This window comes from Syngnathoides biaculeatus, chromosome 4, assembly GCF_019802595.1.
Source record: "Syngnathoides biaculeatus isolate LvHL_M chromosome 4, ASM1980259v1, whole genome shotgun sequence".
NCBI lineage: Eukaryota > Metazoa > Chordata > Actinopteri > Syngnathiformes > Syngnathidae > Syngnathoides > Syngnathoides biaculeatus.
Window position 1 is genome coordinate 22,992,570 of NC_084643.1, and position 25,962 is coordinate 23,018,531.

General features: G+C 42.5%; 1 pseudogene; it reads left to right on the forward strand.

Annotated features, from left to right (window-relative positions):
* The first annotated feature begins 15,070 nt into the window (after nucleotides 1-15,070).
* LOC133500092 (5S ribosomal RNA) lies at nucleotides 15,071-15,189 on the forward strand (annotated as a pseudogene).
* The last annotated feature ends 10,773 nt before the right edge of the window (nucleotides 15,190-25,962 follow it).

The window sequence follows — 25,962 nt, forward strand, 5'->3', positions numbered from 1 at the left end:
TTCCTGTCTCTTCGCAGATATGATTAATTGCGTAAGTCTGCTTTTCTCAGAAAGAAGGACAAAAAATGTACAAATAGACCATAAGACCAATGAGTCAACTTGACAAAGCAAATCTATCAAAACAATGTTAAACCAGCAACATTCAAGTACTGCAACCGACATAGCACTTGCAGTTTTACACTTATTTTGAAACTCCTAATTGCACCACTTTTGGGAGCAAAGCATTTGTTTGAGGAAGCTTTGCCCCCTCTTGTCCTAGCGTATAGCCAGTGCTGCTTTAGGAGGCAATATTCTGCTTTTATGACTGGTTGGCCAGCAGTGGTACAAGACAGTGCAAAAGGGAATGGAATAAGGAAATAATCACTGACACCTGGAAACATGTTGAGTGATCCAGGAGATCCATGATTACCAACACACCAGAAGTGTAATGATTAGGGAGAATCCCAAATATTATCATTATTTTGTTTTTTTTGCACCAAATTGAAACTGCCTTTACAAGTGACAACCCTCCATCCTTGTTTTTTTGCTGGCTTGACTGTGTTTACATAGGTAAATAAATATGTCCTGCTCTGACTGAAGCTGGGGAAAGTGTGAAACGCAAGCCGGGAGCCTCTTTCTAAGTAATAGTGTAATTAAAAGAATTAAATTAAACTAAAATAAATGAGTAATCAAGTATGAATATATTCAAACCAATAAATCAACAATTCCCCAGAAGAACTTAAACACATTTTGGTATGATCAAGTCCACACGAGAATTGTATTGAACCGAACATCCGTCCTCACCATATCCTTGCAATCAAGATGAGGCATGTTGACAGACAGCCCGCTTATGATTGCTGTCATCAACTCACCCAAAAGTAGTGTATTTATAAGTTCTGAAATATATATATATTTATTTTTAAAGTCAAATACGGAACATTTAAGGGATGTGTTTTGTTGTCAATTAATTTTATGAAGAATTAATTTTGCTGTTGGGAAATTTTTAATTAATTCTCTGTCAAGGTGTGTATTGCCAGGAAAAGAACCCTGTTATTTCACCCAAAACATTACATCCATTATATTGTTAAAAAATTAATGTTGGTTAGCTCATATTGCATGTGACACATGAATTATTCATAGTCCAAAAAATGTGAATAAAGTGTTTTTTTTTTTTTTGTATTTGGTGAATGCAGACTTGACAAGAAAGTAGCCAAAGACTTTCAGATAGCATGTTAAGTAGTTTAAAAATATAAACATATTTAATTCTTTATTCCATTTCCTTAATTATTCATATCTAATGTCAATATGTTCTGTCCAATTTTCAAAATTAATAGTATGCTTTAGATTATGCAAGGAGTTAGAGGGACTCTTCAGAATATTGCAAAAGAATGAGTCCATTCCCCCCAAAAACTGAAAAGCATGAGAGTTAAAAAAAAACATATTGAATTAATACACCTCAAAACTTTTATCCAGCCTTTTTTGTTTAACAAAACAAACAAACAAACAAACAAAAATGATCCCAAATTATCATAACAAAACCCAGTGAACTTTGAGGTCATATGATTTTCAATTCATCTGTAGGGGCTATATCCCTGCGCATCACTTTACACGCGACTGTAAATAGTTATCACTCCTTAAAAACAATGAAAGTGCATAGCTAACATCACAGCACCAGTGTCCCATTTCACATTTAACGTTTGTAAGAAGAGAATTAGAGAAGAAGAGGAGTGAAGAAGAAGAGGGGAAAGAGGCGCTATGTCATCGCAAACATCAGTTAGTGTCACCTGCGTACTTCTTCTTGAATTAACTAGTGTGCTCGTTAGGACCTAGGGTCCCTTTTCTCTCCGTCCCTCCCTTTCTAATGGCTGGCTGCTCTGCATAAGAGCGCCTGATTATACAGCAGCCCAGTCGCAGCCAATTACAGGGTCCAAATGGGACAACATTAATCAAATCCTTAGTAAGATGGCAGGTTCAGCAGTATCAGATTGCAGAGCGACGCAAAACGAATACGCCACTGTCACAAGGGCCATGCTGCCAGTGTTAAGGAGAAGGGCGCAACAAGACGATCATCTGGGCGCAGCATCGAACCTACTCTGAAAACCATTAGCTTGACATCTCAGCAGGAAATCCAACTCTGTCCTCAACCCTTTTTATAACTCTCCCACCTGACATTTCCCCCCTTGCCTTCACCCTCCATCCATCCATTCTCCTCAGCGGTCAGACAAGGAGTAAAGTAGGATAAATTAGAGGAAGTGCAAACCAAATGAATAGAATAAATAAGTCACGAAGGGTAATGAGAGGTGAACAGAGGGAGATGGAGAGGAAAAGGGAGAGTGCTGGGAAAGCCTTTCGGTCTTCTTTTTTTTTTTTTTGTTTTGACATGGGAAGTATAGAAAGAGATTTTCTAGCAAAGGTTCCCAGCTAAATGTTGCCTTTCATGCCCAGCGTTGCTCTGGCCTCCTACAGCAGGGCACTGAATCTGGAGCAGGAAGCAGACCCACAGCACTATGACCCAGCAAACTATCTTCCCACCTCAGCGGCTTCCCAAAGCTCGGCCTGAACGTCAAGACACAGTCGGAGCCGGCCAGAGGACACTGCAGCAAAATGGCCTCATTAGAACGAATGATTAAAGCCCAACTCAAATGTGCTAAATGCCTGTGTCACAGAAGTGGCCTTTAAACGGATATAAATAAACAAGAGTTATGCTGACAGTTTGGGTGTGCACCCTGGCAGCATAATAAATTACAGGGTAATGATATTAAAAGCACAGAGTCGTTAAGATGCCAAGTGTAGACGCTATAAATCCAGACGCTGGCTTCCAATGGTTGTCCCCGCACCAAGTAATTAAAGCAGATTTATGAGGCACATTACATCAGTGCTAGATAGTTCATATATTGACCTCCTTTATTGGACAGTCTGACAGGCGCCCAAAAATATTGTTTCGTGTTCCCTGGCCCCTCGCAGCTGAGAGGCCCCGCTCCGCACTCCATCTTTTGATGTGTCAGTCCTGCATGGTTGTGATGGATGAACCTATCCACTCCTCTGAGGCTCCCTCTCCTCTCCAGCTCTCTCATCCGTCCTCAACGGGAGACTTGTGACAGTAGCAAATAGCTTCATCTTCACACAGTAGCTCATTCGCAGCCTCCCTCATGGTCTCCTCACTGAGAGAAAACAAAAAGCAATGATGCACTGTAAGACTTGAGCTACACGGCAAAGAAGCAGCAAAAAAAAAGCCAATTTTCCCCACATATTATGTTTTGTTTTTTAAGCGAGAATGAAAGTTTTGTACGTGTGGACCCACATGCATAATAAGGACGAGTGTAAACTCTGTGAGTTCCATTGTGTGCATATAGATGAGAGATGGCTCCGGAGGACACAAGGGGAAAATGTTGATTGGCTGGGACTGAAGGGGAAAAAAGATGAGACCAGGTAGAGCTCATATGACAGCAGGTGCAAGGATAGAGAAGAAAGTCACAAATGCTAGATTCTTTTGAGGCATAAATACTTAGTGAGCAAAATAACCGAGCCCAATCTCACTGACCTGGTGATGAGTTGGCGACCTGATGGCCAATCCAGGCTCTGCTGTTTGTGGAGACATCTCAGGGATGTCTTCTGAAGATGAGCCGGGTCGGGTCAAAAGACGTTCATTTTCATTAGAGACCTTTCGGTGACTCGACATACGCTCGCTATTGAGATTTATTTTAACGTCACATAGTGACACAAAACAAAAATTAAATTCAAATCTCGGAACAATTCCCCCAGTATTTTAGTTTTTTATGGATAAGAGTAGTCCTTTAAATAAACACCAAATGTCACCAAACTGCAAAATATCGTCACCCAAAGCTGTATGGATATCTCGATCTGTCTACTTCAACATGAGCATGCACACACACAAATAATGGGTATGTATATACAGTATATATATATTCTCCTCGTACAACGCCCGTGGAGACAGACAAAGTGCCCCGAGCTCTTCCACTCGATCTCTCACTTTCTCTTACACACAGATACCTCTGCTTTGCCAGATTTGCTGTAAATGTCACATTAAAATAATGGTGACAAAAAATGATTCCCACAGTTGTCATTATAAGCACATCCTACAAAAGTGTGTCCATTCCGAGTGATATTTTACACGTGTATATCAATGAAAACGATGGAAGTAGTTAAAAACAAGATGTCTGCCAAATATGCGGTCTGGTCGTTAGCCACCGTAATTACACATGCAAAGGCTGACGTCTCTGACACATTTGGACTCATGGCGTACGTGACTAAAAAATGTTTCCAATCGTTTTGAAAAAAGGAATATTGCACCCCTGTGAAACCAAATGACACTCCGTACAAACTTGACTTGTTTATTCTGACTGAGGTGTTTATATGAACAGTTTTCATTATGGGAAAATGTGTAGTACATTCTGAGTGTGAATGTTAATAAACTAGTTAAAATGCCTCACGCAGGTCCCAGGCTTGCATAAACGGTATATGCCTATATCAGCTACTTCCCAGTGAAGTAGTTTTCATTTTGTCTGGAGAACTCTTCCACACATATTCTAGGTAAGAACGCAAGCAATATTTTGGTTTCCTGGGTCACTGAGACTGATCAGTTTCGCTAGTCTCTGCGACGTAGCTGCCCGTGAGATAGACCAGACCAGATAGCATGACAAGCATTACAATGACTAATAAACAAAAAACAATGACAACAAACAATCATCTCAACACAATGAAATACTGGGATTTCTTGTGTATAATACTTTTAACCTCAGAATTCTGGAAAACCCTTCAACCTATGTATAATACATTTTTAGAATGCATGATTTCGCTTCTACCCGTATGGTCACGACACAAAGTATTGTCTGGATTTTGTTAATTACAAATAATTGTCAAATTGTAGGGTGGCACGGTGGAACAACTGGTTAGATTTTGGCTTCAAAGTGTGCCATGGAGCAGCGTATGTGGACATCCACAGAGAGAGTCTTTTTCTATGCTTCAGCCTCAATGGAGACGGATCTCCCAGTTGGATGTGACCTGTGGGTGTTCGGGTGTCGGAATGTTCCACCTTACTGTGGCCGCATCACTGGCATTGCTGAGCAGCTGACTGTACATGTCAAAGTTTTAATGAGAGTCAATTGGCAAAAATATTTTCACCGCGAGTGGATGTTGCCTCACTAAAACAGAAAACAGATGAATGAAACATCAATATCACTACTATTTATACTGTGCATTGAAATATTTCCATTTCCATCCATCCATTTTCTTAGACGCTTATCCTCACAAGGGTCACAGGGAGTGCTGGAGCCTATCTCAGCTGTCAACGGGCAGGAGGTGGGGTACATCCTGAACTGGTTGCCACCCAATCGCAGGGCACATGGAGACAGACAACAGTCACACTCACAATCACAGAATATTTCTATTTAACAATCAATACTTTATTTTTTGCCTTCAGGTGAAGTAATGTGGTGATGACCATTTGTGGCCCAAGCGCCCCATTATGATCATCTGCCAGCAGCCTAAACTGAGTTTAAAATCCTGGTCCTTTTAACGGCATTGAAGATGTATAAAATATTAAGATTGAAAAAAAAGTTTTGAAAGAGTTCCAGACACAACATTATTGACTGTAATATGTTTTTAAAAAACATTTAAAACTGATGAGAGAATGTGCTTTAGCTGTTCAACTTTGTCATGTTTTTTGTTTTTTTTTTTTTAATAGGTTTTCATGATCTTTCTCTTGTTTCGGTTTTAGTCTTGACTCAGTCTCGACTCCCAAATGTCTTTTCTCGAGTTCTTGTCTCAGGCAAGTCTTGGTCTCAGAGAGTGTGGTCTGGAGCTCACCTCGAGTGTTTATTGCCTACATTGACAGAATTAGTGTATTTCAAAACAAAAACAAACAACAACAACAAAAAAAAACAACAACTGTAACTCCTGATGAAGCCTGAATGGAAACATACTCTGAGAGCCAGACAACTTAATTGGTTTGGCTGCTTGCAATTTTAATAGCTCCTGTAATTAGGTTGCTTTTTATAAAGATGTAGTCATAAATCACGCGAAACCCAGTTCCAAATACATTTCCCGTCTTTAAAAATCTAGTTCTTCCTCTGTAGGGACCAGTAAATGTAGACTGCAAGAAAGACGTTCTTTGAGAAAGCCTGTTCTCACTGCAGAACAAAATATATTACTGACACTGATATTTGTACTACAAGTTTCCTTGCAGACAAGTGTTGACAGGATTTTATGTGCTGCCTTGTAAACATACTGTAAGTTGTTCAGACTGTTGTTTTTGTGTGCAGATACAAATTTTGTTCCACAACAATATTTCTGTATATATCTGTTGTAACCGCTTACGCAAACCCGCTTACTGTATGTCCTCACTTTTTTGCACACACTCTCACACCAGCTGTGTGTGCCCTTTACTCCACAGGTACCACCCTCGGTGCACATCGCTATAGCTTCACAACTGCAGTTTGGGACACAGAAACTATCTTCTGTGCCTCCCTTCATTAACCGATTTGACAACGTTGCACTTCATTGCGGCAAAACGTGTCCACGCGAGGGTGTGTAAGCATAGCAAGTGAAGAATGTCCGCTTTTTCCTTTCGATTTGAATAATAGGGCATTGTACTATTTTTAAAAATACAGCATACCTCTCATATCTGTGGACTGTTTCATGAATCACAGACTGCAGCAAGCATGCTGCCATACCTGTTTGGTTACTTATCATCACATTAGCCAGAGAAGCAATTTAGATACTGCATGCAGTGTACGTGCAGATCAGGGTGGGCATTTTGCCAGGACCTGAGATGGACTTAACCACCCCAGACTTAATTCAGTGGGATATCACTGTTTATGCGGACAACAACTCCAAACTTGATCTTTGAATGATATTGTGACACGTTCAAAACAACGGCACAGACAAAATGAGTAAAACTACCTTTTGTGAAAACATTTTTCTTGCCATTGTGGATTGTAGGCGAGAGTCAGTAAATTTAACTTTTAGTATTTATCCTAAGGATGCATACAAACAAACAACAGAAACCCTAATTAAACACATTTTCTGTCCTACAGTCACCACGACAACCAACCATCCATTTTGTACGGCACTTGTCCCCATTAGTATGTGGGGGAGCTGGAGCCTACTCCAGCTGACTTTGTGCAAGAAGTGGCCCAAGACTGGTTGCCAGCCAATTGCAGTCACTGATATTATTATTAATAATAATAATAATAATAATAAATGAATCAATTTTAAAAAGTAGAACAAAAAGAATAATTTTTGCAGCTGTGTTGTTGGTCAAAATCACAAAATTAACCCTCTGGGGGTAAATGAAGCTGTCTTATTCAATCTTAAAACAAATGGCTTTTGATGAGCAAGCAGAAGCAAAGCAAAGCAAATTTATTTGTATAGCGCATTTCATGCACGAAGTAACTCAATGTGCTTCACATGATTAAAGGCATTTGAAAATAAAGCGGTAAAACATGTAAAACGGCATAAAAATGAAAAAAATGACAGACAAAATATTTTAAAAAGACAATTAAAACTGCATACAATGCAAGTAATATGATCAAAAAGTAGGTATATTCTAAAAAGCATGAGAAAAAGGAACAGTTTTCAACCTGGATTTAAACACATTCACACTTGGGGCTGACCTCACCTCTTTTGGCAACTTACTCCATTTGTGTGGAGCGTAATAGCTAAATGCTGCTTCATCATGTTTGCTTTGGACCCTGCCCTCCACCATTTGACCTGAGTCAGTCGATCTCAGAGCGCTACTGGGTTTGTATTCCGTAAGCATTTGTTTCATGTATTCAGGGCCTAAATCATTTAGTGATTTATAGGCCAGTGGCAGAACTTTGACATCTCTTCTAAAGGTGACTGGAAGCCAGTGCAAGGACTTTAGGATTGGAGTTATATGCTCTGGCCGCTTTCTTTTGGTCAGAACGTGAGGTGCACCATTCTGAAAGAGCTGCAGCTGTTTAATACTCTTTTTGGGGAGTCCAATCAGAAGACCATTATAGTAGTCAAGTCTACTTGAGATGAAAGCATGGATGAGGTTTTCCTGGTCTGCTTGACACATACAAGACTTCAAGCTTTCTTTGTTTTACCTTTCTTCCAGGTAGGACCTAAACTATTTGAGGACCGTTTCGTTTAGTCCTACCCACATTTCCAACCTGTTTAGCATTATATTGTGATCTACCGTGTCAAAAGCCACGCTAAGAGCCAACAAGACCAAAATTGACACCAGAAGCACAAACTGTAGAAAAAAAAGAGTCACAACTCGGGACTCCAAAGCTATACCATTAATAATTAAAGAGTATAACTTATCTGTTTTATACTTTCATCCATCCATCCATCCATCCATCCATCCATCCATCCATTTTGTAAGCCGCTTGTCCTCACAAGGGTCGTGGGAGTGGGGGAGCCTATCCCAGCTGTCAACGGGCAGGAGGCGGGGTACACCCTGAACTGTTTGCCAGCCAATCGTAGGGCATATGGAGACAGACAGCCGCACTCACAATCACACCCAGGGGCAATTTAGAGTCTCCAATTAATGTTGCATGTTTTTGGGATGTGGAAGGAAACTGGAGTGCACGGAGAAAACCCACGCAGGCACGGGGAGAACATGCAAACTCTAGATAGGTGGATTTGAACCCTGGTCCTCAGAACTGTGAGGCCAACGATCTTCGACTGCGTTATTGTCCCCCCCCCTGGAAAAATCCTGTAAATGAGAAAAATTAAAATGAAACGTCCTATAAAAGAAAAACTATATAATGAAAAAAAATCAAGTTCCACATGAAAGATTTCATTTAATATGGGTATTTTTGGAACGTAAACCCAGCGATAAACGAGGGAACACTATAGTAGGTCTGTAAAAAAGTACACTAAAGGAAATTAATTTTCACTTGTAATATCTTGTATCATCTAATTGTCATGATCCTGCCGCTCCAACACGAGCTGTGCGGGTGTCCGCGCAGGTGCGCTGATTGGAAGGTGCACACCTGCGCCTCATGCAGCCTGATTATGCTGTGGATTTATATGACCGCGATGACAACTGGCCGGCGCCAGTTCGTTGATCTTCATGTCCCGTTCGTGTGCTCCGGTATCACTGATCGAACCTGTGTGTACCGACCTTCGTCCGTTCTCCGACCAACCTTGTAAGCCCGACTCCTTCGTTACTTCTGCCTGCGTTGATTGTTCTCCTGTGTACCGACTCCTGCCTGCCCGCTCACCTGCTCTCTTCGCCCGACGTCCCAACTACCGCTGCTGCACCGGACTGCCTGCTCGATCCCCTACCTCTGCATATAATAAATGTGTCTCCTTGAACTACGTTGTATCTTCCGAGTCCTGCATTTGGGTCCTACTCTCGTTCCGATGGGACGTGATACTAATATAATTACCAAAGAGATGTCCTATAGCACAAACAAGGTTGTGACCCACCCGCTCCCACAAACACACACCACTACAACCCATATTTTATTTACAGATCACCCTTTGTGACCACTATACTTTTCCAATGTCTAGGTTAATGTCAGCATCGATATTCAGCTGGCAGCTCGAGCTGGCTTTAGAATGAGTTGCACGTTCAAGTATGCATTGTGATATTTGGTTGATTTCTTTGTGGCTTCCTGTGAGGATGTTAAGGGTAGAGGAGCAATTTAATTGCAACGTACGAGCCTGGTGAAGATGAGCTGTGTTCGAAAGTCATCACGCCTGTCTGAGGGTTTGAAAAGGCAAAGGATGAGAATGAAAGCAAATGTCGGTGTTCAACCAAGAGTAGCATGGCTACTCCATCACTGAGATAGGCCTTGTCATCTCCCTCTCCTTCCACTCTATCTGAGTCTTGCGCCTTCTGCCCTCCCCCTTCACCTCCCAGTGGCAAGGAGGGGTGTTAAGTTCACGCCTGCCTAATCTATCAACCTCCCTGCCGCCGCAGCGCCCTACACTCATTACACACACTGACACAGCACTCTGACCCATACCCTCCCCTCTTTTATTGTCTTTTTGCATCTTCAATTCATTCGGGCCTAATTTATTCTCTCGGGTCTCTGGAAAGTACAGCAGTGAAGTGTGATCGAAGGATTTGGATGTATGAAACAGTTACCTATTTTAGCATTTTTTTTTTACATGTTGATGTTTGGAGTCTGATATGTTTCACGACAAGACGAGCGTAGGGAGTTAGTTACCAAATAAGACAACATTTGCTTCCATCCATCCATCCATCCATTTCCTTTGCCGCTTATCCTCACAAGGGTCACGAGGAGTGCTGGAGCTTATCCCAGCTGTCAACGGGCAGGAGGCGGGGTACACCCTGAACTAGTTGCCAGCCAATTGCAGGGCACATGGAGACAGACAATAGTCGCACTCACAATCACACCTAGGGGCAATTTAGAGCATCCAGTTAATGTTGCTTGTTTTGGGGATGTGGGAGGAAACCGGAGTGCCCGGAGACAACCCACGCAGGCACGGGAGAACCTGCAAACTCCACACAGGCGGGGCCAGGATTGACTGTGAGGCCGACGCTTTACCAGGTGATCCAGGTGCTGCAGTTTCGCCTGTATTTTTTTCTTTCTTCTTCCTGGTATTTTAATGCAGCGTGGATGCCCCATGTATGATACGTACCTCTCAAAGGTGAATTGATGAGAGAGTTCTCGTTTGGAGGGCAGACCAAGATATTAAGATATTATGAGTGTCATATGCTGTGTTGCTCAACTGACCACAGACTGTAAGAGCAATAAACACACGACTATATATATATATATATATATATATATATATATATATATATATAAACGTGTGGGGTCTCTTACATTAAAAAAATAATTGAAAATGATAAAAATCTCTTTAATTTCATACATTATATAGTTGGGTTACCTGAATTACTGATTGACATTACGATAAAGATTTACTCCAAACTGGCGTGGCTGGGATTTGAAACCTGTTCTTCAGAACTTTGAGGCCAATGCTCTTACCAGTTGCTCCACCGTGCCCCTCACAAGGTAGTTAAGTCATTTTATTTTAAAATAAATGGTCTGAAATAAAAATAAACAGTAGTCCTACAAATAATTACTTAGTCCAAAAACAAACAAACAAAAACCTCAAGTACTGAGTAACAGTGAGTAACATGATTCATTTGCATGAGCTTCTAATTGATAAATGCGATATTTGTATACAGTAAGATTAGATAGATAGATAGATAGATAGATAGATAGATAGATAGATAGATAGATAGATAGATAGATAGATAGATAGATAGATAGATAGATAGATAGATAGATAGATAGCTGTACAAATATCCATCCATTATCCGACCCGCTTATCCTCACAAGGGTTACGGGAGAGCCAGAGCCTGCACAAAGATTAGCAGGTATTATTAATAATGATTGTGAAACAGATTATTCTTTGAAAAAAAAAACCAATGTTTTGAACATATGGATAGAAGCAAATTAATGGTGTATTTTACTTTGGTAGGCGGGTTTTCCTGATTTTTTGGTGGGTCAACTTTCGGGGTGGCTATTATACTTCAGGGCGCATTGTACACGAGAAATGATAAAATATTGCTCTATGGTTGTCACGACCCATCGGAACGAAGGTAGGACCCAAATGCAGGATTCGTCAGATGCAAGGTAGTTCGGAGAAAAATTTATTTATTATTAAATGGTCGGGGATCGGGCAGGCAGTCAGGTGCAGCAGCGGTAGTTGGGACGTCGGGCGAAGAGAGCAGGTGAGCGGGCAGGCAGGAGTCGGTACACGGGAGATCGATCAAGGCAGGCAAAAGTCTCAGAGGAGTCAGGCTTACGGGGTCGGTCGGAGAACAGGTGAAGGTCGGTACACATGGGTTGACGATCAGGGATACGAGAGTGCTGGAACTGGACATGAACCTCAACGATCTGGCCAGGCACCAATCGTCATCGGGGTCCTATATATACACGGGATAATCAGCCCGCATGAGGCGCAGGTGTGTGCCTCCCAATTAGCGCGAGCCCGCGGGTACCCGCACAGCCCGGGCTGGAGCGGCAGGATCATGACAATGGTTTTAATCCACTTATTTTTGAAGACGAAACAGGGAAGGGTCCTTTTGTTCCATTTGCTCAAATTTAAGAAAAGTAATCAAGATTTAATTCAATGAAATTATTCATATTACTTTGAGGAAGTAATCGAAATAGCTAGACGACTGATACGTATTCAACAGGGTAACTCGGAACCAACTGCATTTCTAAAGTATTCCACCCAACACTCTCCATCGTCACACCTTACAGATAATAGTAATAATAATTCAGTAAAATCTTTTATAAGTTTACTTTAAAACTGGCCTAATCACATAACAAAAAAATATGTGTTACTGCCGAGAAGAAAATAGGAGATAAACTAAAGGCTAGTTGGTTTTTGACCTAGTAGATTTAGAGCAGGTAACATGTAAGCAACAGTATCCCAACAGGTGCTTCAGGCTTGGTGTCCTTGTAAGGGCAAACTCTGCAACACACCACTCTGCTGTTTACTCCCTCAGTCAAGCAGCTGTACTTCAGGTTTATAATACACTCATACGGAAGATGCAAATATATATGGGTCCATTTTCTCCTGCCGCTAGTCCGAGCATGATGAATGAACAGCATTTGGAGCCGCACAGGTTGTTGCCTCTGAGCTCTGACACATATTCCTGGATCAGAGATTTTGCATTCCCTGTGAAAAATGAGCTTCTCGGTGTTCATTACACAGTTCCACCGGCAGAATGCTCCTATGCGTTTTGTACAGCATGCTTCTGCCATGCTTGCGCTGCACGTGGGTGTCCGTGTCACTTTGCATCTCGCTCACTTATTGAGACAGCAATCCACTGAAGTGCATCCAGACCAAAGACTCGCCTGTAATGGGAGGATTACACAAGAAGACAAGTCAATAGCCAAAGACGTGACAGATGAAGCTGGGAAGATGATTTCAGCAATGCTGCTCGAGCGCAATTGTACATTTTCCAGGAGCACAGTCAGAGAAATAAACATTTTATGCACTGAACGCATAACTGATTCAGCGGGAGGAAAAAACAGCACAGCTTGGATTTGGGTGGCCGCTTTGCAATTTGAAGATAGTACCGCAGGAAACTTCCAAAACCACATAATGAATGCATCCTTTGGAATAAATTGGAGAGCACCAGTTACAAGCATTATATTCATTGTAAAGTGGTAAACGTTACATGAGAGGTTATCCATGATTTGAAGTTGGAACCATCCGTCTCCTTGTAAAAGAAGAGTATCACTATTATCGTCAAGAATAAAGCTGTCTTCGTACATCAGGGTCCTTCGCTTGTATCTCCTCTGCTTCTTTTGTTTTCTTTCAACGATCTGATGGTTTCAAACTTTTCCAATCCATTTTCACCATAACTTTAACTACAGAAGGTTTTCCGTCATTTCCCCAAAATGAAACCCCATACCAACCACCTCCGTTTGGATTCCATCTCCTGGGGCTCCAATGGCCTCCTGTACAAACAGCATGTCATGATGCCAATTTAAAAAAATAAAATAAATAATAATTTAAAAAAAAAAATATATATATATATATATATATTGTATATTCTGCGGGGAAGGGGGTTGCCAGCCCTCCAGAATTGCTGCTTGCCACTGCCACTGGTTGCTTAAATTCTTTTCTTCTGTGTGTTTTTTCTTGGGTAATTTCAACAAAGAAAAAAATGGGAGATACGGGTAATCAATTGCCTGACCAATGACGGAACTGCAGTGGTTTTGTCACCCACACAGATTTGTATATTGGATTCTGTGGTATTTAAAATGAGGATTTAAGGTTTGCTACATGATGGTGATGATACATTGTGATGACGGAATGAACCGGAGGAAGAATGAAGGTTAGACGGACAAAGACAAACAGTGGAACTATGGATGATTGGGTGAAAGTTTTTTTGACCATAATCATCATCATCATCATCATCATCATCATCATTTTATTTGTATGTTTGTTCATTGACCTGGATTTGCTTTGCCCATTTGATGTGGAAACAATTTTATTTATTTTATTTTTGTTGTTGTTTGAATACGAGTCAACCAGTTATCTTTGAACAAACCACCTGTGTCATGGATTATTTTTCCCCCCTTTTTTGTGCAAGCAAAGAAGGAATGATGCGTCAAGATTAGCCCTTTTAGGAAACTACACTTTGTACAAAAAGCTTTGTTTGCAATGACAGCTTCAAGCGCCTCCTGTATGGCGAAAATCATCACATGCTTTGCTCTGGTGTGATTTTGGCCCATTCCTCCACACAAGTAGTCTTCAAATCTTAAAGGTTCCGTTTGCATCGTTCATGAACCTTGAATTTCATTTCTTTCTATAAATGTTCAATTGGATTCAATTCAGGTGATTGGATGGGCCATTCTGCCTTCTTTACCCATTTATTTTCTTTGAGACCAAACAAGTTTTGTTGGCAACGTGCTTTGGATCATTATCCCGTCCACACTCATTTAATTTTCATCATCTTCGTAGATGGCAGCAGATTTTTGTCAATGTCTCGGTAAATTTGGCTATCTATCCTTCTTGCAATAATTTGAAGTTTAGCAGTACCATTTACTGAAAAGTAGCCCCAGACCATCGATCATGTTACATCCTCAGAACTTCACTGTTGGGCAGTGCCATTTCTCCTCCAAACACGGTGTACATTATGGCATTCAAACAGTTCAATTTTGCTCTCATTAATATTTAACTGGCTTCTCCAGATGTTGTTCATCAAGTTTCAAACAAGATTTGACTTGCTTTTTTATTTGTGTATTTTTCTTGCCAATGGGGTCTTGCGTAGTGAAAGTGCATACAAGCCATGGTGGTGGAGTGCATTACTCAGTGTTTACCTTGTGACAACAGTACCTGCTAATATCAAGTCTTTTTAAGCTCTCCACAGGTGGTCCTTGGCTCTTGGACAACTCCTCTGATTATTCTTTGCACAATTCTTGTGAGGAGTACTTGAATGAAGCAAATTTATGATGGTGTGATTGGCTTTCCACTCACGTACAGTATAATGGCCCCAACTGTGCTCACTGAAATGCTCAAAAGCTTAGATACAGTATGGGCCTATATCTGATACAATTTTTATACATTATAACAATTAGCTTGCATTGGTCTTGCTTACGGCCATGCTACCCTGAGAACGCCCAATCTCGTCAGATCTCGGAAGCTAAGCGGGTTTGACCCTTGTTAGTACTTGGATGGGAGACCGCCTGGGAATACCAGGTGCTGTAAGCTTCACTCCTCGGCTAAATGCAGAGGGGGTGCGTCAAGAAGGACATCCGGCGTAAAACTGTGCCAAACGAATATGCATTCATCTAAGATGACGCGCAGTGGCAACCCTTAACGGGGCAAGCTGAAAGGCAAAGAAGGGTGAAGAAGTTTGCGATGGTCTTGAGACAGCTCTTTGTTCTTACCCATCATGAGATTTGTTTTGACTCACATCTTGGTAATTTTGTAAGCCATCAATTAGGACTAAATCATCTGCTATTCAGTTACAAGAGGCTGGATTTCTCATTGATAGATTTTTGATTTTAGATGATATCTTGGCTTTCCATGCCTGTTTCCACATCGTTTTCTTTGTGTTAAATACTTTTCCCTTGTTTCCCCCCCCCCACAATATTACCAATGTTAGCTAGAATAGGCTCTGGGATAGGCTCCGACACCCCCGCTACCCTTGTGAGGATAAGCGGTTTGGACCATGGACATATTACGCACAACTTGATTCTGATTCAATTTGTTATACTTTATTTATAGATTACTTGGGTCATTCGGCTCATCTGGCATTATTTCCCTACTCTAGTTATGTAGTCAGTTTTTGACTATTGCTTGATTGCTTATCACACTGAGGCTACAACATGGACACGAGGTCCACTCATGTAGTCATCATTCAAAATGTCCCCGGGTTGGCAGAAAACAATTGTACAGACTCTTCTGCACAAACATCACAGTCATAAAAGTGTTGTTACGCATACTCTTGACTCTTCAGCACTCTTCAAGGGCATGTTCCAATAAAGCGGAATTGGAAAACAGCCATCTGATAGATTGGACTAGGAGAAGGCAGCACAGGAATAACCTCTAATGCGACATAAATAAAACTGCCGTGCTCTGATTGGTTTCTCCAGACAATGTAAATTTTATTGACTGGCACAGTCACTTTCCTTTTTGTCGTGCTGTTAACAAGAGTAACCGGCTGCCAAATTTCAAGAAAGTGGGGAAGAGCTACTCGTGTGACAGGAAGTGGAATGAAATAAAATCGTAGTCTACATACCTGGCAATCATAATGCACAGGGATTGAAACTCACATTGAAGTAGTGTTGTACATTTGATTTGTATCCCTTGGACTCCAACATCCTCCAAGCCTATCCTCCTCTGTGGATCTCAATGAAGGTCAATGTAGAAGCTCTAGGGGGGAACAAAGGAGACACGTTGCACACCATTTCTCCCTCGACAAATCTGCCGGAGGCAAGATGATTCTCAGTGGGCAGAAAAAAAAACTCGGCAGTGAGGTCTTTGAATGATGTTAACTGTGATATGCTCACTTCCATCACTTCCCGGTTTGGCTTTGAAAAGATCCAAAAATGAAGAGAAGCCAAGGATGGGAGATTTTACATCAATGTGACTGCAGAAGCAACGCTCAATGCCTTTCTCCTCTCTTCAATAAACTATCCTTTAAGTTAGGGTTGGGCAACTTTGATGATTGCGACTTGCTGGGGCCGCAAATATGTTCTCGTTTTGCAGCTTCAAGCACTTTTCCATGCAACTTATCACCTTGCCAAGTGTCCTAACAGCCAGACTTTAATCTTGTGTGTGGAAAAAAGAAGTCAATAAATCATGTTGTGTGTTTAATGCAAACTTCTATATGAGTACAAAACAGTGAATCATCTTTTATCGCAGAGGATACATTACAGACTCACCTGTGAAAATATGCGATTCAGCGAGACAAAATAAAAACACATTTCTTTCATGTTTTTATCGCCTTTCACACACTTTGAACAAACTCAGGCACATTACAACACACCTAAACGTATTAAGAGCCACTTTTCAAAGTCAAAGTTTCAAGTTCTTACTCTCTTGGTGACATGAACTTAGACAATATCGTATAACATCACTTTTGAGGAAACTTCTCAAGGAAGCAACTCTCGCTTGCAAAGTTCTCCAAGTAAGAGGAAAAACGTGCTTGCTTCATCCTGTTTATTTGTCACACACATCAGTAGTACATGAAACAAAAGCAAATTAACTATTTACTATGAATGTTGGGACTATGACAGGAAAAGCACAGGAGTTGGTTGACATGATGATTAGGAGAAAGGTTGATATTCTGTGCATCCAAGAGAGCAGGTGGGAAGGTAGTAAGGCTAGAAGTTTGGGAGCAGGGTTTAAATTATTCTACCACGGAGTAGATGGGAAGAGAAATGGAGTAGGGGTTATTTTAAAGGAAGAGCTGGCTGAGAATGTCTTGGAGGTGAAAAGAGTATCAGATCGAGTGATGAGACTAAAATTTGAAATTGAGGGTGTTATGTATAATGTGGTTAGCGGCTATGCACCACAGGTAGGATGTGACCAAGAGTTGAAAGAGAAATTCTGGAAGGAACTAGATGAAGTAGTTCTGAGCATCCCAGACAGCGAGAGAGTTGTGATTGGTGCAGATTGTAATGGACATATTGGTAAAGGAAACAGGGGCGATGAAGAAGTGATGGGTAAGTACGGCATCCATGAAAGGAACTTTGAAGGGCAGATGGTGGTGGACTTTGCAAAAAGGATGGAGATGGCTTGTAGTGAACATTATTTCCAGAAGAGGGAGGAACATATAGTGACTACAAGAGCGGAGGTAGACCACGCAGGTAGATTTATTTTGTGCAGACGATGTAATCTGAAGGAGGTTACTGACTGTAAAGTAGTGGTAGGGGAGAGTGTAGCTCGACAGCATAGGATGGTAGTATGTAGGATGATTCTGGTGGTGGGTAGGAAGATTAAGAAGACAAAGGTAGATCAGAGAACCATGTGGTGGAAGCTGAAAAAGGAAGAATGTTGTGCAGCCTTCCGGAAAGAGGTGAGACAGGCTCTCGATGGACAACCGAAGCTCCCGGAAGACTGGACGACGACAGCCAAGGTGATCAGAGAGACAGGCAGGAGAGTATTGGTGTGTCATCTGGTAGGAAAGGGGAGAAGGAGACTTGGTGGTGGAACCCCAAAATACAGGGAGTCATACAAGGAAAGAGATTAGCGAAGAAGAAGTGGGATACTGAGAGGACTGAGGAGAGGCGAAAGGAGTACATCGAGATGCGACGTAGGGCAAAGGTAGAGGTGGCAAAGGCTAAACAAGAGGCATATGAAGACATATACACCAGGTTGGACACGAAAGAAGGAGAAAAGGATCTCTACAGGTTGGCCAGACAGAGGGATAGAGATGGGAAGGATGTGCAGCAGGTAAGGGTGATTAAGGATAGAGATGGAAATGTGTTGACTGGTGCCGGTAGTGTACTAAATAGATGGAAAGAATACTTTGAGAAGTTGATGAATGAAGAAAATGAGAGAGAAGGAAGAGTTGAAGAGGCAAGAGTGAAGGACCAGGAAGTGGAAATGATTACTAAGGGGGAAGTCAGAAAGGCACTACAAAGGATGAAAAATGGAAAGGCTTTTGGTCCTGATGACATACCGGTAGAGGTATGGAAGCAATTTGGAGAGATGGCTGTGGAGTTTTTGACCAACTTATTCAACAGAATACTAGCGGGCGAAAAGATGGCTGAAGAATGGAGGAAAAGTGTTCTAGTTCCCATTTTTAAGAACAAAGGGGATGTTCAGAGCTGTGGGAACTATAGAGGAATAAAGTTGATGAGCCACACAATGAAGTTATGGGAAAGAGTAGTGGAGGCTAGACTCAGCACAGAAGTAAGTATCTGCGAGCAACAGTATGGTTTCATGCCTAGAAAGAGTACCACAGATGCATTATTTGCCTTGAGGATGCTCGTGGAAAAGTACAGAGAAGGTCAGAAGGAGCTACATTGTGTCTTTGTGGATCTAGAGAAAGCCTATGACAGAGTACCAAGAGAGGAACTGTGGTACTGCATGCGTAAGTCTGGTGTGGCAGAGAAGTATGTTAAAATAGTACAGGACATGTATGATGGCAGCAGAACAATGGTGAGGTGTGCCTTAGGTGTGACAGAGGAATTTAAGGTGGAGGTGGGACTGCATCAGGGATCAGCTCTGAGCCCCTTCCTGTTTGCAGTGGTAATGGATAGGCTGACAGATGAGGTTAGACTGGAATCCCCTTGGACCATGATGTTCGCAGATGATATTGTCATATGCAGTGAAAGCAGGGAGCGTGCAGAGGAACAATTGGAAAGATGGAGACATGCACTGGAAAGGAGAGGAATGAAGATTAGCCGAAGTAAAACAGAATATATGTGCGTGAATGAGAAAAGTAGAGGGGGAAGAGTGAGGCTACAGGGAGAAGAGATAGCGAGGGTGGACGACTTCAAATACTTGGGGTCAACAATACAGAGCAATGGAGAGTGTGGTCAGGAAGTGAAGAAACGGGTCCAAGCAGGTTGGAACAGCTGGCGAAAGGTGTCTGGTGTGTTATGTGACAGAAGAGTGTCTGCTAGGATGAAGGGCAAAGTTTACAAAACAGTGGTGAGGCCGGCCATGATGTACGGATTAGAGACGGTGGCACTGAAGAAACAACAGGAAGCTGAACTGGAGGTGGCAGAAATGAAGATGTTGAGGTTCTCGCTCGGAGTGACCAGGTTGGATAGGATTAGAAATGAGCTCATTCGAGGGACGGCCAAAGCTGGATGTTTTGGAGACAAGATTCGAGAGAGCAGACTTCGATGGTTTGGACATGTTCAGAGGCGAGAGAGTGAGTATATTGGTAGAAGGATGCTGAGGATGGAGCTCCCAGGCAAAAGAGCGAGAGGAAGACCAAAGAGAAGGTTTATGGATGTGGTGAGGGAAGACATGAGGGCAGTTGGGGTTAGAGAGGAAGATGCAGGAGATAGGCTAAGATGGCAAAAGATGACACGCTGTGGCGACCCCTAACGGGACAAGCCGAAAGGAAAAGAAGAAGAGAAGACTATGTTCAAAAAATATAGAATGACTAACGAAAATTTGATTTGCACTCTTGAGTACACTATTGTGGACATATGACCAATAAACCATCCATACATTTTCTTAGCCGCTTATCCTCACAAGGGTCGCGGGAATAAACCCTCCGTGTACCCCAATTTCAGGCACAACCAGAAGCAACCACTTTCTCACCACTGATGTGCATACAATTAAATAGTGAGCTAAACAGCCCATTTAGCATCGCACTTTAGTCATGTTTGAGATTTGACATTGTTTGATTTGCACAGTGCAAGCCGGCAGCCATGACCACAACACAAACTACAAATGAACTCTTGCAATGAAGAGGAGCTACTATGAATGTCAAACTAAATGTGAGTCCATGGGTAAAGATTTGTGCGCCCCAGACCAGATATGCATCACAAACTCAGACAACACTGATGAACAAAAGAAGTTAACTTATCAGTAGCTATATACTGTACTATTTATGCTTCTCATCTAAAATACATATAGTGTAGATCTATTTTGACGTTTTTAAAATAAATATTGTAAAAACCTATGCATTCTAAACATATATTTATGCACTTCGTGCATTACTATGGTGCGAAAACGGTTAAAGAATGAGAGGTAGTGACTTCTCTTCAGTGGAACAATCTCAGCTTTGGTGGCTCAAGAGACCCTCTTATTTATGGACAAGGTAAGTAGTTAATAAAATTTAATTTGGGGACGCTTGGCCTGATTTTTGAGACAATTGGTTGACAGCTATGAAGGCTTTCACATCCTGTCTCCCTTCTCTTCAATACTATTCGTATTTTATTAATTGACTTTACTAATAGAAAAACATTTCCTTGACCAAACTACACTTCTATGTTACTTGGCCTCTCCTCCGAATGTTTTGAGAAAAAAATGTAACATGACAGGCAGAATGGATGGCCTCTATTATGCTGGGCTACAAACACATTCCGCCAAGATGAAGGGGCACTAAATTATGCTGCGAGTCAGCACCCCAAGCCACAGCAGGGCCAATAACCTGCCTTCCTTCTAATGAGGTCGGTCCTTTCACAGTCTGCACCACATTGAAACACAGTCGTTAAGCATCCATAAGATGGTGACAGTACAGTACATGCTGAATATGGATGTGCAATAAAGTGGTGCAAATTGAGTGATGAGTCAGCATCAGAGAACTCAGATCTCAATCTGAATATAGATCTATTAAAGATGGTCATGATAGTAAATTGTGCAATCATGGTTATTTTAAGGACGGGCAGGCTGTTGTCGAGAGGGTTTAGTGGCCGCACAAACAGGCATGCACTGACGTATGCTTGGATGCCTTTTTTGAAGTAAAGCATTGTTCCACCACCGACTGGGTCTTGGACATGCCCGGGTGACACACGGTCTGATTCGTGTGGGCCCAGTCTATCACCTTCCCCCTCAGTGGGGGCATGACAAATAGTCTGTTGGCGGGGCATCCGGCCGGGCTGGGGGAGTCTTTCAAGGCGTCCTTCAGATGAGGTCTCGATTGAGATGAAGCAGGATTCAGGGAGAATCAGGGCGTGCTTCAGCTCATTCCCCCTCGTGTATCCGCGATAGGGCATCGGGCTTGCTGTTCTTGGTCCCTGGTCGGAAGGACATCGTGAACTGGAAACGAGTAGAGAAGAGTGCCCACCTGGTTTGTCGGGCATTTAGTCTTTTTGTGACCTTGAGGTACTCGAGGTTCTTATGGTCCATCATTACTAGGAACGGAACCTTAGGTCCCTGCAGCGAGTGTCTCCATTCCTCCATAGCAGTCTTGACTGTGAGCAACTCAGTCTCCGATGTCGTAGTTGCACTCCGCTGGAGTCAACCTCTTGGAAAAGAAGGCGCAGGGCTGTAGACTCTCATTCCTGGGGCTCCTATGCGAGAGGACTGCCCCTATCCCAGAGTCCAACGCCTCCACATCAATGACAAACTGTCTCTCCGGGTCAGGAGGGATGACGACGGGAGCTGACATGAAGTCGGCCTTGAGCTTGCTGAAGGCCGCCTGGCAGGCCATGTTCCATTCAGGAGTTGTGGGGAGAGGTGAGCGCATGTCAGGGAGAAGCTATGGTGCTGAAGTTTCTAATAAACTTACGATAAAAGTTAGAGAAGGCAACCTTTGAACCTCTTTGCGGTTGATGGGGGTGAGCTCAATCTTGCCGGGATCTATGCGGATTTCCCCCTCCGCTAGAATGAAAACCAGGAATGTGACGTAGGGCCAGTGAAATTCGCATTTTTCTGCTTTGACAAACAAGTCATGACGTAACAATTTCTGCAGCGCCGCACGCATGTGTCCGACATTAAATTCTTCGTCCGGTGAAAAAAATCAAAATGTCGTTGAGATAGACGAAAACGTGGTTATTGAGCATCTTGCACAGCACATCGCTTACAAGGTTCTGGAATACAGCTGGTGCATTGGTGAGTCCGAACAGCATAACTAGATACTCGTAGTGTCCTGTGGGTGTGTTAAAGGCGGTTTTCCAAACATCCACCCCCTAATGCACACCAGGTGGTATGTGTACCTTAGGCCCAGTTTGGTGTATATCCTAGGTCCTTTCACCAGCTCGAAGGGCGTGGCAATCACGGGGAGAGGGTACCTGTTCTTTAGCATGATGTAGTTCAGGCCCCGGTAGTCGATGCAGGGACGCAATGTTTTATCCTTCTTCTCAGTAAAAAGAAGCCGGCTCTGGCGGGTGATGACGAGGGTCAGATGAGGCCCGCCGCCAGCGACTCCTCCACGTAGGTCCTCATGGGTTGGTGTTCAGGGCCTGAAAGAGAGAAAAGATCAAAGATCCAATAATTCAATTAATCGCAGGTTCAGGAGATTGGCTTCAGCCCCGGAGTCAATGAACGCCGTTGCCGTACATGACCGACCGCCTGTGCTTAGCGTCACCTGGAGCATAGACCACGTCGGCCCGCTTGCGGTGTAATTTAAACTCACCCTTGTGGGCATTCTGAGTGGGGGTCGTGCGGGCTTGACCGGACAGCGAGCCACAAGGTGGCCCAGCCATCCGCAATACTAACAGCGACCTTCTCGTTGGCGTCGTTGTCGCTCTTCAAGGGAGCCTTTGACCACCTCAACTTGCATGGGCTCCATCCCATCAGCAAGGGCCGTTTGGAAGACGGTCAACGAAAGCAGCAGTAGTAGAAGTGGCAGACAAGAAAGGCAGGTCAGTAGGCAGGCAGTAGTCTTTACACGTGAGAACAGGATCATGAGAGTGCGGGAACGAGGCTTGAGGCAACGATCTGGCAAAGGCCAAACCATACGTGAGGTCCTATTTGTACCAGCCGTGATTACGTGGAACGAGGTGCAGGTGTGTGCGTTACAGATTGCAGCCAGTGCGTGCTGCGTCGGGGACTGGCACAGCCAGGACAGGGACTGGGAGGGCCATGACAGTAGGTGGGATTATGTTGACTTTCTCTCTGTGCCCTGCGATTAGCTGGCAACCAGTTCAGCGTGTACGCCGCCTCCTGTCCGAAGATAGCTGGGATAGGTTCATAAAATGGATGGATAGATAAATTTTCAACTTGTAATTATAATAAAGTTTCCTTTACAGGTGGCCTTAGTTTCACAACTCTCAGCTTTATTTGTACAGAACTTTAAAAAAAAAAAGGTTTAGCCTCCCAGATGAACTCTTTTCTATTCTAAAAGTGGAAACAAAACAAACTAATCAGTCAATATAATGTGATAATTGATTGTCAAAAGAACTAAACGAGTGTATTTGGGCAATTCAGGCTGTTGTTACAAAAACTGTGATTTTTCTTTTTTTTTTTTACCTGGAGCCTGTGAACTAACAGACTGAGCCCTTCCTCCTTGGCCAAAGATAGCCAGCCGGAGGGTTCTGCCTGAGGTGGAATGGACCATGGTGACAGTTCACATTATAACTGAGTGCTGACAGGGGGAAAAAGGGTCAGCCATGCTGTCAGGGCCAAGAGGGAACAGAAGAGGTGACGTTTGTGCGAGGTGGAGGAATGGGGCTCCTTTTCATCAAGCCCTTTCATGAGTGACAGGCAACACAGCTGCACGATTCAGGGTACGTACCGGCACATGTGAGTCTGAGTCCACACTGGGAGGCCTGAAAAGTGTACCACAGGAATGCGGTGGAGTAAAGCAAGACACGTGTAGGTACAGTGCTTACTTGGTTTTAAATGCAAGAAAGCAGTCGTTTTCTCCAACTTTTAAAACTGGCAAAAGCAACGATGAATTAAAATTCCTGATGTACTGAGGCAACAAAAAAAAACATTTCCTTACAATTCTTCCTTGAAATGAATGAATTCTGAAAAATTCAGTATGATTTTTCAAAATTCCAATATGTATGTACCTTGTCTCATGGTAACAGAAGCTGTCATTTAAAAAGAGAAATAGGTAGATTTGTCTGATAACATCCCAACAAATTCCAGTTTATACTGCATATACGTATATATGTTTGATATTTAAAGTCAAGAAAAAAAAGGCACAACTGAACTGCAGCAATCTGGTTTGAGCAGCAATAATGTGTGATGTTAAGGAACCAAGTACAATAAGCAATTCCATGAGCAGTTAACGGGTGTTTTAATAATGTACGGAAGAAACATAATGATTATGCCTTTTTATGAGCCGGTGACCACTGAACGGGCAGTTACACTCAACAAAATCATCTGCATTCTCATCTAGTCAGCACTTTAAAAAAACAAACTGAACTAAATGGACATGTTGTGAAAGGTCATTCATGATTCTAGAAGGAAGTTTGAAAATCTCACAAATGAGGTGGACCATATGCAACTACTGATAGGTGGAGAGGAAACAAAAAGAGATGGTCTTCCTGTCTTTTTGAAAAGTAGGAAACTGATATTAATCACTTGGTGTCAGTACATCAAGGGATGGAGTGTCAGCGGTCATCCTTAGATCTTTTTCCATACTGTTCTACTTCCTTTGGGAACACAGAAAGGTCTATCCATCATGGACATTCTTGCAAACAAGGGGCAATATGTTTGACAGATTTTTCCAGTTCACCGGTCACAGTAAATGAAGATTAATTGTAATATAACATTGGTCATGACAAAAAAATTGCCTGCCCTAATCTGGGAAAGCCAGTTTTAGTGTTTGAATTGTCGACAGTAGTCATGTGGAGCCAAGCACACTGCACACTGTTGTCTCTTGGATGGATTCTAGCGAACGGAACGTGAAAAGGAAGAACAGAAAACCATCATAAAAATAGCATGCATTCTCCAGTGCACTTTGAGCACACTGAGCTCTGTTGACAAAGTCGGTGTGCTTCTGTATCTCTTCTTGGGTGTCTACACCGAGTAGTGCCCTGAGATACAAGATTCATAAATTCCCTGGCCACACTCATACCTCACAACACTTGTGTCATAGATGCGATGTTATCCAAATTGCATTGTGTGTAGAAACAGAGCAACTATGTCAACATCCATATCCATCCATCCATTATCTGAAGTGCCTATCCCAGCTATTTTCAGGCAGGTGGACATAATTAACAAGAGTCCATTTCGATGGAGCGATAGTAATGAAGACTGGGCTGCCAGCTTAATAGAACATTCAGTAGCTCGGCCGCTGGAATAGTCCACTTTACCGTGGCCTAGGGTTCCCAAGTCCCTGAAAAATATATAAGGGACACCTCCCTGGCCGAGTCGGCCAGCCCGATAACCTTCACCCTTGTCAGTGTCCTAATTTTTTTGTGTGTTTGTTTAGATGCACATTTTGTGCATTAATAAAAGTGCAAACATAGTCATAACGGTTCCCTATATTTGTATTCGGCCAACTGATTTTTTCCATTTGAACTTCTTCTGAGCTCTTGCAGCAGCAAGAAGCTGTTTTCATTTCACTGCCAGAGTTTGAAACTCTGAGCAAGACATTTCAATATTTAGATTGAGCTCACTTTTCATCAAATGAATAGAACACTAATTTGTTCCGCACATCCATCCCAGTCA